The sequence below is a fragment of the Pinus tabuliformis genome, chromosome 5_1, assembly GCF_031772625.1.
Source record: "Pinus tabuliformis cultivar Carrire ecotype Pingquan chromosome 5_1, CPIR1, whole genome shotgun sequence".
Taxonomy (NCBI): Eukaryota; Viridiplantae; Streptophyta; class Pinopsida; order Pinales; family Pinaceae; genus Pinus; species Pinus tabuliformis.
In genome coordinates this window covers 340,588,360-340,600,963 of record NC_142305.1, presented here as the reverse complement: position 1 = coordinate 340,600,963, position 12,604 = coordinate 340,588,360, and positions in this window count along the sequence as shown.

The following is a 12,604-nucleotide window of genomic DNA, read 5'->3' as shown; positions in this document are numbered from 1 at the left end:
TTTTCTCATCACAAGAAGAAGGGAACATACAAGAAATTCAAAATTCAAAAGAAGAAATTTAACCTATCCAAGGTTAAATGCTACAATTTTCATAAGATTGGTCATTACAAAAGTCATTGTCCTGAAGTTCCAAGGAATAAGAGAAAAACAAAACATGAAAATGTTTCTAATGAAGCTCCACCAAAGAAGAACAAGACTAAAGAATTCAAAGTCAAACATCTAATTTCTAGAGACTCTTAGGGATACTATCCCTTGGATATCCTTCTATTTTTAAGTTATTCCATTCTTTTCTTTTACGTTCTCATTTTTAGAGTTCATAGATATATCTTGTTAGAACTTTTTGAATTGTTTAAGTTGTAGGTATCCCTCAGAAATATTGGATGAAGAGGGAGCCTTCTCAATTTTACCAAAATATAGGTATATTGTTCTTTGTTTTATCTTCCATGTTTGGAAAATTTCTTTGGTGTTCTTCTTCCCAAAAATACTAAGGTGGACTAGGTAAGGGTTAAAGTAGAAAATAGAGAATTCACTGTTATGGTTCGCAAGCAGCCTCAGCCTAAATCCAAAGTTAGAGCCATATAAATCTCTGGTTAAATGAAAATAAAATTAATTTTTAGTGTTTTTAGTGGATTTTCTCTTCGAACATTTGGAGAGGGTTTGTTTCTTCTTGCAGAAGACCAAGCCCCTATTCAATCTTCTGGAGTACACACCAAATAATACCATGATTTCCACAGCAGAAAATACGTCACTCGAGAAGAATCTTTCCTAAAAAGATGAACTCAACGAAGTGGCGTCTTCTGTTGCCCGTCGGATTTGAAACTCTAACCAACAACTTGATTGGTTTTTCTCCATTTGTTTATTATCATTTCGGAGGTCTCTTGTTCAATTCCGTCTAGGGATTTTTCTCATAATATTAAATATGTCAGCTATGTAGTGGGTTCTCCCGACTAACTACTCTTGTTTTATTTTTCCTGTCTTAATATTTATAGTTAGTTCACTAAGAAAATTTGAATCTCATTTTGGATTTGTTTGAAAGGATATGAAAATGTCAATAAAATTATCAAACCAACCCTTATTAGCAAGGTATGCAAATCATTTAATAATTTGTACTCAACCACCCCTTTTGTTATGTCATATTTTTAGATTTTGTCTTGGTATTGTTATTCATTGGAAGTTAATATTTATGCATGCAAGATCCAGTAGATCATACTAGAATCAATAAATTCATGGTACTATAGCTTGATGGAACTCAAAATCATTGGTGTTTCTGCAAAAAAAGTTGTCTGTAATTTTGGTGTTGTTATGTTATATTTTGAAAAAAAAATATTATCTAATTTTATTTAATCAAGATTATTGGACTCACTATGCACAATTTATGATCACAATTGGTAGAAGGTGAAAATGGTTGGGGATGATCTATTGGTGACAAATCCAAAGGTATTTACTTTGACACCTGTTTGTAATTTAATTATTGGCAATTTTATTGGCCCCACCCATTTTTCAGATCTATACCTGGACTTGCATGTCTTTGGTTGGAATCAATTTTGGTGCATACAGAAATAATCATCATCTTATGTTTTCCATATTTGTTCCAATTATCATTGACATATGCACATGTACTGGTGTAGTGTATCGGAAAAGGTACCAATGAAAAAACTTGCAATGATCTTTTACTGAAGGTAAATATAGTGACCCAAAATATTTTGACTTTTATTCTCTTTATCAGTTCTGATTTGACATATAATGTCTAATAATTTTTTTCATCCCATTACAGGTGAACCAAATTGGTTCCGTTACTGAAATTATTGAAGCAGTAAAAGTTTCTAAACGTACTAGATGGTGACTGATGACAATCCATCACAGGTATTGACTTAGTGTTGTTTTTTCAAAATCTAGTTATTTTCCTCCTTGTTCTTGCAAATTTTAGGTCATTTGTGAGATTGAATGTAATTTTTAATGGTTCTCCCATTGTGTGTATGCAGTGGTGAAACTGAAGTTGTAGATCTGGAAGTGGGCTTGGCCATGGTAATTTTCATTTTTTAGTATTTGGTTGCTTTAAAGTTTAGAGAGACTAGTAAGTTCAAGACATGTCCAAAGTTTCATGTGAAATTTCTAGGGTAATTAAATTCACTTCTGATCTACAAGGGTTGTTGTATGTATCTTCAGGGCCAAATCAAGACAAGTGCTCCTTGTAGGTCTAAGTGACTTTCTAAGTATAATCAAGTATAGTCTTCTCTTTTTATTTTTATGGAGTCATTTTTTGTGTTTTATTTTGTTTACAAACTCTTTATTGTCACCTTTGCATCTCTTACGAATTGAGCAAGAATTGGGGTTGATAGCAGTTTATGCAGTCACAAGTTTCCACAAGCTTGTAGAACTATAGTGATGAAAAATGTTTAGGAACGTTCAATAATGTTTTTGTTGTTTAGGATGTGAGGAAATAAATAAGATGTTTTGGCATGTTCGATAATGTTTTACTCGATTTTTCTTGGAGAGATCGTTCTAATGACGAGATTACGAATAAATAGTATTACGTATTTTTTTCCCAGTTTGCAGTGGAAAATTTCATACTCTTATCATATTCATAGGACACCATAAATTTCTTTGTTTTCTTGTCTCTTATCATATTTATAGGACATCATGCTTTATGTTGTAGCTTATTTATTGTATTTAAGATTTATGATAAAGGATTTATTCTCCATCCATTTTATTCATGGGACATCATGATCTATGATTGAGGTTATTCATATTTTACATAAGCTTGATGATAAACGATTAATTTTTTGGTGGATTTTAATTGAAAATGGATCCAATCCATGGCGATTTGGCACTGGAAAAGACATTGATTGTAGAGGTCCACACTGAAGGCTTTAATCTATCTAGGTTCAAATTCTCTTGAAACAAATCCCTTACAAACCTCAATTTTGAAAGCTTCGATAACGCTTCTTGACTGTAAAAACCAATGATTTCAAAGGTCCACAATGGAAGCTTTAATTTGTCTTCAATTCAAATCACTTGAAGTAACTTTATCAAGAAGCAACATCATTTTATTGCTCCAGTGCCAATTTCTTCGAAACCTAATGCTTCTGAAATACAAAAATCATTGATTTTAGTGCATGGACTAATATTCAGAATCTCAATTTTTAATTCTTTGATTTGCCATTGACCAAAAGTATAATCCCCTGAAATCTAAGCTTATTACTATTCTAGAGGCTTAGAAATCTCTTCATAACTTCAAACTAGTACAATACAAGTAACTTGAAAGATTTCTCAAGAAGTTTTAATATATTGTTCAAGCTACAATTTCTTCCAATCCATAAAGCGCGGATTACAATTTGAAAACTCGTTTGCAAATGATTCAATTTATAAAAGAAAGGTAAAATCCCTACGAAGCTTATTATTTTCTAACTGTTATTAGGTAGTTGGTGTGAATGAGGAAAGCATGTGATTGAAGTCTACCCAGTGCCCATGTGCCAGAGGGTTTCTTGAAAACAAAATGGAGCCTGGGACCCAGAAATTCAAGACAAAAGCATCCAGTTTTAGCATAGTGTCTGGATAAATATAGCATAAAAATGTTTTTACCTAGAAGAAGAGATGAAGAGATTCGCCACTGAGCTCATCAGTGTCCTCGGTGAGGTCGGTGATGGCCTCGTTTGATGGTGCCAAATTTCACAAGTTTTTCTCGCGTCTTACTTTGGCTTTCTGCATGGCCTTCCTATTATTTTAGCTTAGGGTTTTTGACAAGGCCGAGGTGAGGAACAAGATAAAACAACTGCATCAAAAAGTGAACTTGAACGAACTAGATGCAAGCAATGTCACAGGAAAAAAGAAAAGGTATGGCTCCTAGCGCAGTAAGTTAAAAAAAAATCATGTTTCTCAAGGTATAGTACAGGGGGTAATTGAAATTGTGAATTGGGGGTTTTTGTAAAATAGGTTCACTGATTCTGTGATTTGGGGGAAAAGTTAGAATAAATAGTTTTATGATTAATACAACGCAGTTATCCCATTTTTTGTCTCTCAAAAATTTTCAGTTCTTAAATCGTCTTGTGTAGAATCATACTGGTTGATTGTTATGGTTCAATTTACATAAAGGTTCATAAGTACCAAAGAAGGCAACTGCTTTCAATCCTTATACACAAGGTTTTCGCAATTTCCCTCTGGTTTAGGGGCGTAGGGTTATTTCTTTTCTTTTTCCACTCCACTAGTGGCCGAATGGTGGATTACAAATCTCTGTTTAGAATCCCACTTCCTTTAAAATCACAGTTCTTCCAACCAGGATCACTGTTTCATTTCTTTGAGCAATGGTGGTCAGCATGGAGTAACCCTTTTTCCATCTCTCAGCCATACAAGTTTATTTCCATTAGAATTGGCTCCGTTTGGTGGATTTGTCAAGGCTGCTAATGTTGTTGCTGTTGCGAAGGCCCTGAACCATAACCAACTTTTACTGGTTTTTCCAGGGCATCTGGTTTTTCAGGAGGGGTTTCTTCCGTTTTCCATCCATCACTTTTCCGGGGGTGGGAAATTCAAGTCATCAATAGTTTTTCCCGTTGCCAGAAATCGATTTGACGGTTGCCCATGCGTAAGGCACTTGTTATTTCCATCTAACGACTGTCCTATCACATATACGTGTAAGTTTTAATTCTTTGGGTAAGATTCATTACCGAGGAAATATATTGTACTGTTGTTGGTTTTGACGGCGACGATATTTTCGTTGCGGGTATGGCCCAGGTAAGGTCTGGTGTGTGATCTATCGCGTCGGCTTGTAGACAATGGGTAATTAAATACGGTCATGGTACTTAATCCAGTTGGCCCGGGCTATATTCATATGAGAACGTACCTAGTCTGACTTTCCTTTTTTCAAAATATAGCATATGCTCTTATGGGTGGGGTTTTCGAGGGTGCTTGAGGCGTGGGAAAGGTAGTAATTAATTCAAGTATCAAATATTGGGCAGTGTAGATAAGCCACGTTGTTACATGGACCCTTTTGAGTCTGACACTTTATTACATGAAGCCTTTATCCGAGCCACAGTGGAGGCCGAGTCACTCTTCCATGCTGATCATAAAGTGATAAGGCAGGAGATACATTCTCCCTGACTGACAACATTGGAGGCCGGAGATGACATGTGGTTGGAAGCTGGGTATATGCCACATAATAATTTGGGGGGTAGAAAAGGTGGCGAAAGAAAGGGTGGAAAGAAGCATCGTCCCATTAAAATCATGACCCCTGCTCCTATTCTCTCCTTCGGGCATGATGTGTTACTTGATCGAATAACGAGTCTATAGAAGAGGGATTTAGTCGGAAGATGGTATTCTTCCAAATTGAAGAAGTAGAAATGAGGCAATGGTTGGCAAATAAATGGAAAATTCTGCTAGGATATGCTCCAAAAGTGGTGAAGCTCATGGGAGGTTGGTATAGCTTCCACTTTCTGAGCGAAGATGACCTCCGGAAAATCACAGCATGACCATGGGTCAAGGACCGTGGTTTTTTGGCTATGTATGTGTGGTATGTGGGATTCAATCCTCTGAAACATACGCCTAAGAATAAACTTATATGGGTCAAACTTCCTGGTCTTCCACTGGAATTGTGTACGAAGGAGCTCCTCATTGATATTGGAAATGCCATAGGAAAATTCGTATATTTCGACCCTTGGTGTTTGGGAGCTAGGGATAAGAGAATTGCTTGCATTCTTATTGAAAAATATTTCGGTGAAGTATTTCCTAATCATATTGAACTGAAATGGGAAAATATCAATCTCACCCAACGATTGGACTTCTGGGGAATTCCATTTCGGTGCCTTAAATGTCATCAGACGGGACATTTAATTACTAATTGTCCTAAAGTAAGAGGAGAGTGGCAGTCAATGAGAGAGCATAATGGGCTTCATCCAAGGGTGCAGAAGGAAAAGAAATCAGAGTGTTTCTCTCCATGCAAAGGCAACGAATTTAAACAGAACGAAAATTCTTCGGGCTCAGGTAATTCTAACCAATCAAATCAGATATTCTCTAAGCCTTCTCCTAGACTTATATAAAAAAAATTGCTCCTAACTCTATTCTATTCCATTCATCTACCACATCTTCGGAGTAGTCAGGTTCCCACATAGCAGTGGAATCCTTCAGCAGAGAAAATTCTAAGAAATATCCATCTCCCGTATCATCTCAAACTCCGTTACAGGCATTATATAATGAAAATAATATTCCCTCTACTTCATTTGCAGCTTACACTCAAGCTCGTGAATTTTACTCACCAGTCACTCAACCTAACTCTCCGAAGGATAAAGAAAAGGCCCCTGCTCAAATATATCTGGTTTTCTCGCCTACCAATTCCTTTGACAATGATCTAGACTTCCTCCTTCAAAGGAAAACTCTGGATCTCAAGTCTCTTACTATCCATAAGCCGAAGGGATCCGGGTCACTTGAAATCAGCCCCACTTCTGCAGGAGATATTATCGGAAGATGGAAAAACAATAAAGGCAGTGGATATTTTAGAGGTAGACCTCGACAAACGCATACCATTCTAACAAATTCACCATCAATCATTGATATTCCTATCTCATCATCTATTTCCCCCAGGTCACTTAGAGCATGCAAGCCCTCCATCAATCCTAAATGAATTCGATTGTATCCTTCAATATAAGGGGTTTGGGGGCCCATCCAAAATTCCTAGCTCTAAGAGATCTTTTCATTTCATCTAAATCTAGCATAATTTTTATCCAAGAATCAATGCACTCTGCTGTCCAAACTATTAACTACTTCATAAGGATGCTTCCCATGTGGTATATTGTGGCAACGGATGCAACTGGTAGGTCTGGCAGTCTTGGTGTTCTCTGGTACCCAAGGGGGGAAAATCTGAAGGTTTTTTCATGTTCGATGGGTATTCTCTTGGTAGGTGATATAAGAGGTATCCCTGGAAGATCATACATTCTTAATGTATATGCTCCATATAAAGAGAAGGAGGGTTCTGGAATACTATGGAGGGTTCAGGGATTCTTAGCGCACCTTCTCTAATTTTGGCTGGGGATCTTAATTGCACCATAGATAAAGAAGAATTGTGGGGGCAAACTAGGGGGGAGGATAGAATGGCTTAGAAGTTAAGAGAAATTTTTCTTGTTCATAATCTTGTCGATATCTGTCCACCCAAAATGGCCCCTACTTGGGATAATGGAAGAGGTGGTAATAAGTATATTGCTAAAAGACTTGATCGGTTTCTCGTCCATGAAGACATGATAGAGAAGATGTGGGGAGTTAGTTCATCTATTGTTGAAAATTATGTTTCTGATCACCGCCCAATTACTCTGTTTTGGAAACATTTTGATGCAAGGTTTGGTTTTCCTTTTAAGTTCAACAGAATTTGTCTTGAATTCCCAAGTTTCAATTCATTAATCCGAACATTCTCGAAGGACAATAGTCTCACAGTGGAAGTAACCTTCAGCACTGAAAACTTCATAAATAGACTCAGGGTGCTCAAATCAGAAGTTAAACAATGGGAAAGGAAGAAAAAGAAGGATCTGAGAAAGGAGTTGAATATCATAGAAGAAGAGCTGAAGTTCCTTCATAACCAAATGAATGTACACTCTCCTCTGTCTATTGTAAGGGAGAAAATCCATGTCTTAGAACTCGGGAAAAAGAGAATCCTACAGATAAGAGAAACAACCTGGAGATTGAAAAGAAAAGCCCTGTGGGTTAAGGAAGGAGATAGGAATACCAAATTTTTCCATCGATTTTTCAATCACAGAAGAAAACTAAATACAATTTGGCAAATAAAGGATGGTGAGGGAAACAGATTTAATAAATATTTGGATATCTCATCCCTTTCGGTTTCATATTTTAAGAAAGCATATAACAGAGTGGAAGTTGGGGATGTGGATGCTCAATTATGGGCAGTTGAAGAGTATCCCATAATGTTTAATGATGAGAATAATTTGGAACTGTATAAGGAGGTTAAAGAGGATGAATGATCTCGGGCCATTAAATCAATGAAAGGTGACAAAAGCCTGGGCCCAGATGGCTGGACTGCTGAATTTTTTGTTCATTTTTTAGACATCTTCCAGGAAGACCTACTACAGATGGTAGAGGAATCCAAGTCTAAAGGATTAATACATTCCATGTTAAAATCCACCAATACCGCTCTTATCCCTAAGAAATCGGAGGTGGAAACATTTGCTTATTATCGCCCTATTTCTTTGTGTAATCTAACATATAAGATTATATCTAAGATTATTGCAAATAGAATGAAAGCTGCTTTATCTAAATTCATCTCTCTTGAATAGTATGGTTTTTTAAACAACAGAGTTATCCATGATGCAGTTGTTGTTGCACAGGAATGTCTACACAGTATTAAAAAAAAAATGAATGCTGCGGTGATGAAGGTTGACTTAAAAAGGGCTTATGACTGTGTAGATTGGGATTCCTAAGAATGGTGCTACTTAAAGTCGGATTAAATTCAGGAATGATTGAATGGATCATGGGGTGTGTGTCATCAGTTAGATATGTAGTCATAATTAATGGCCTTCCTACAAAATTTTTTGCTACTGGTAGAGGTCTCATACAAGGATGTGCTTTATCCCCCCTCTTGTTCATCTTGGTAATGGACGGACTAAGCTTAAAAATTAGAAAAGCAATTTCTACTGGAGATTTTGTAGCACTAAAGATTAGCAAACACGTTTCAGACTCACACAGTTTTTTTGTGGATGATATTCTTCTGATGGGTATGGTAAACAGGGAAAAATGGTTATCACTATCCATAATCATAAAGAAGTTCGGGGATGCTACGGGCCTTGTTCAAAATGAACTGAAATCTATTATCCTTTATGGAACATGTGCCCAGGATGATATAATTTTTATTCAGAGCTGTTTTGAAGTGAATGCAGAAAATATAGAGAAGGGTATGAAATATTTGGGCTACCGACTTAAGCCAGGCAGCTACAAAAATGCAAATTGGATGTGGCTGGTGGAGAGACTTATACGAAGATTCAGGGATGGGAAAATAGATGTTTATCTAAGGGATACTGGATCATCCTTGCACAGTCAGTACTGACTCAGATGGGGATTTACTGGGCACATCTTTTTTGTATTCCTCAAACGATTATCAATCTTCTGAATAGAACAATATCAAACTACTTATGGTCCAAAGCTAGTATGAATAGCAAGTATCATCTAGTGAAGATGGAAAAGATCACTAGACACAAATTCTTGGGTGGTTGGGGTATTCTTAACTTAAAGTTTTTTGGATGGGCTCTAATTTTGAAATCACTATGGAGGGGTATCAATAGTCGAAATATTTGGGGAGAGTTGTTCCATTCCAAATATTTAAAGGATAAGGATTTTTCTTTCTGGGCAAGACAAGGAGAAATCGAGAAAAAAGGCGGATCACAAATCTGGAACAACTTTCGAAAGGTCAAGAATATTCTCTTACAAAACTTAAAGTGGCTTTTTGGAATTGGTAACAGTATTATTATAGGAAAAGATTGTATTGTAGGAGCAGGTGAGGAGGCCCCAGGGACAGTGAATCTGATTATGCACCTGAATAGAAGAGGGTTTTTTGTTTTAAATCAGCTAATCTAGGAATGGAAAGGGAATATTGCAATATGGTGTCACTTTTCCCAGTTGAACTTGGCTGATCAGTACAAACATGATTGGTTACAGCAGATAAAAACATTAAAGGAGGCATGCATAAGTTATGACAGAAAGGGAGATCTTTTGACATGGGCGGGAAAGAAGAAGATTTCAGGAAAAGTTGAGGTGGCGACTGTTACCTCAAAATTTGCATGAAGAAATTTCCTAATGGTGAATATTGCTGGTTTTTCAGATTTTGGAAGTAAATATACCAATCAAAATAGTTACCTTCCTTTGTCTAGTTGGGCAGAACAAAAACCTTACATAGGAAAACTTACAAAAGAAGAACCACCATGGCCGCATGATATGTTATCTATGCAGGAATAATTATGAATACAATGAGCACCTTTTTTACATTGTCATAGATCTGTCAACATTTGGAAACATTTCACAAACAAGAGGCAAATTCCATTCACCCAATTTAGTACAATAGAGGAGTGTTTAAAATGGTGGAGCTCTCAGAATAAAAGCAGGAGAATGCTTGCTTTGGTTACTTTTTGGGAAATCTGGAAAGATCAGAACCATCTGATTTTTGGTAACAACATAGGGAGGGGAAACTCAATCTATGAATCCATAGAATAGTGGGTAGTTTTAGATCAAAATGAGAATTCTTGTAAAAGTAAAAAGAAGAAGACAGAGAAGGGGAGAGTTCTAAATACAAACTATCCGGTGGGGTTTTTTGATGGAGCAGCTCAAGGAGGTAGATGTGGGAGTGGATTTTGTTTAAAATTGACTGAAGAGCAGGAATTATTGAGTCACTGGTATGGGGGAGATGGAACAAATATGAAAGCAGAAGCTGTTGCTTTATGGGGTCTATTATGGTTTATCACTTTCTTAGATATCCCTCAAGTACAAATTTTTGGGGATTCCAAATGCATAATAGGCCATGTTAATGGAAAGAACAACATTCAGCAAACTTCACTACAAGGGTGGTTGAATTGTATAAAATGTATATGGAGCTGCTTTCAGGATTCATCCATTGGGCACATCAAGAGGACACATAACAAAACAACAGATGAATTATCGAAAAATGGACTACATGACACAGAAGAAGGCATGCACATCATGATAAAAATAGGAGCAGAGGAAATTGAAGTAGAAACTCTAAAAGTGCCAGGATAGACCACTGAAGCGAGATCAATAATGCAGAACCTTATAGCAGATATGTTTATATTATATTTTTGTCTCTTTTTCCTTAAAGTTTTGTATAATTTTGTAACTAGTTATGTATAGAAATCATACAAAAATCAGTCCATTAGGTATGAGATTTTCAGAAATGAGTAGGATCTGATCCACTTTTCAGATTCTCTGTAAAATGCAAAATTGGACGAAGTACCATAACGTTATATCCTTTAGATTACTGCAAAAATGAATGAGAGCATATATATCAAGCTGTGTATATTCCAGGTTTATGAGGACGATCTGTCCTACATAAAAATGTACTGTTTTATTCCATAATAATAAAACAAACTATTTTTTCCTGCTGAAAGAAAAAAAAAAAAAATAAAATAAATAAATTCCCTTTAAGCAAATTTCTTAAGAAACTTTGTTTTATATTTTTCAACAACCAATTTTTCTAATCTTTGATGCTTCTAAAAATCAAAGTTTCTATTTTCAACCACCAATTTTTCAATCTTTGATGCTTCTAAAATGTAAAAACAAATGATCTTAAAGGACAAATTGAAATCCAAAACCTCAATTTCCAAGGTTTTGATTTGTCGATCAAAAGTAAAATGCCCGCAAAGCTTTTTTCTTTCCAGAGGTTTTCTTCATGCCTTCAAACCAGTAGTTCTCTTCATAGCTTCAAACCAGATTCTCAAGATGAAATTAAAATAAAACAAAGGGATGTGGACAACGGAGAGGTCCTGATGGGATTAAACTTTTAAATTGTTATTTTTTTTACATGTTAGTTTGTTAAGATATAAGTTTCAGAAGTTTTCGTGTATTCCAAATATTTATTTTTTACATGAGGGTGATGTTGATGTTGCTATTGTTTAAATTGGTCTATCTCATGTTAAGGGGACACTATTATCTATATTAATGAAACATTTTTTACTAATTTACTTAGGTAAGTAAAGTGTCCCTATCTCGCATCTCACTATAGAATATTAATTGCTAGTAATAATACATAAAATTTAAACCTATTTAAACATATAATTTTACTTGTTAATTTCATTGTTCATTAACACTTTATGTTGGATGGCATTAACATATGTTGCTTCTAAAATGAGGAAACACAAATTATATATAATTTAATAATTTAATGTTGATTTTTTGTTTTATATATAGTTAATATAATTTATGTATTTATATCAATAAGATAGTTAATAAGTATAGATAGACATCAATTTATAATATATATCAAAATATTTACTTTATATTACATTTCACATTATTCAACTTAGAAATAAAAATTAACTAAATAATAAATTTATTTACAATTGGTACTATTATGATTAATTATAAAAAACATTATTACATAAGTTAATCATATATACACATCTAAAAAACATGTAGGAAAATTTTTAATCTTGAAGATTCATGGCACTTTACAATGAAGATTTTTAATATGTAAATAAATTTTCTTATATTATTGTGGGTGGATATCATGACTTACCAAAAACACTATAAATCATTTCATATGACACTATTCATATAATATTTTTTCAATTAATCAATTTAATTAAAAGGGAAAATAACATAATTATTCCAATAAAAATGTATATTGTAGAATAGGGCTTGTAGAATTTTAATTTAATTATCTATAGTTATTAGGTGGATGGTAGGAATTTAACCTTAGTAAAATATTCTAAGCAGTATTTACAAATCAAAGGTCTAGATTTATTTGGAAAATAGTTGTGTCATTTTTCTCTTTTAATTAAATTGATTAATTAGAAAAAATATCATATGAACAAATGTCATATGAAATGAGTTATGGTATTTTTGGCATGTGGTATTGATAAACCATGGTATTGTGACAAAGCCTATTTAT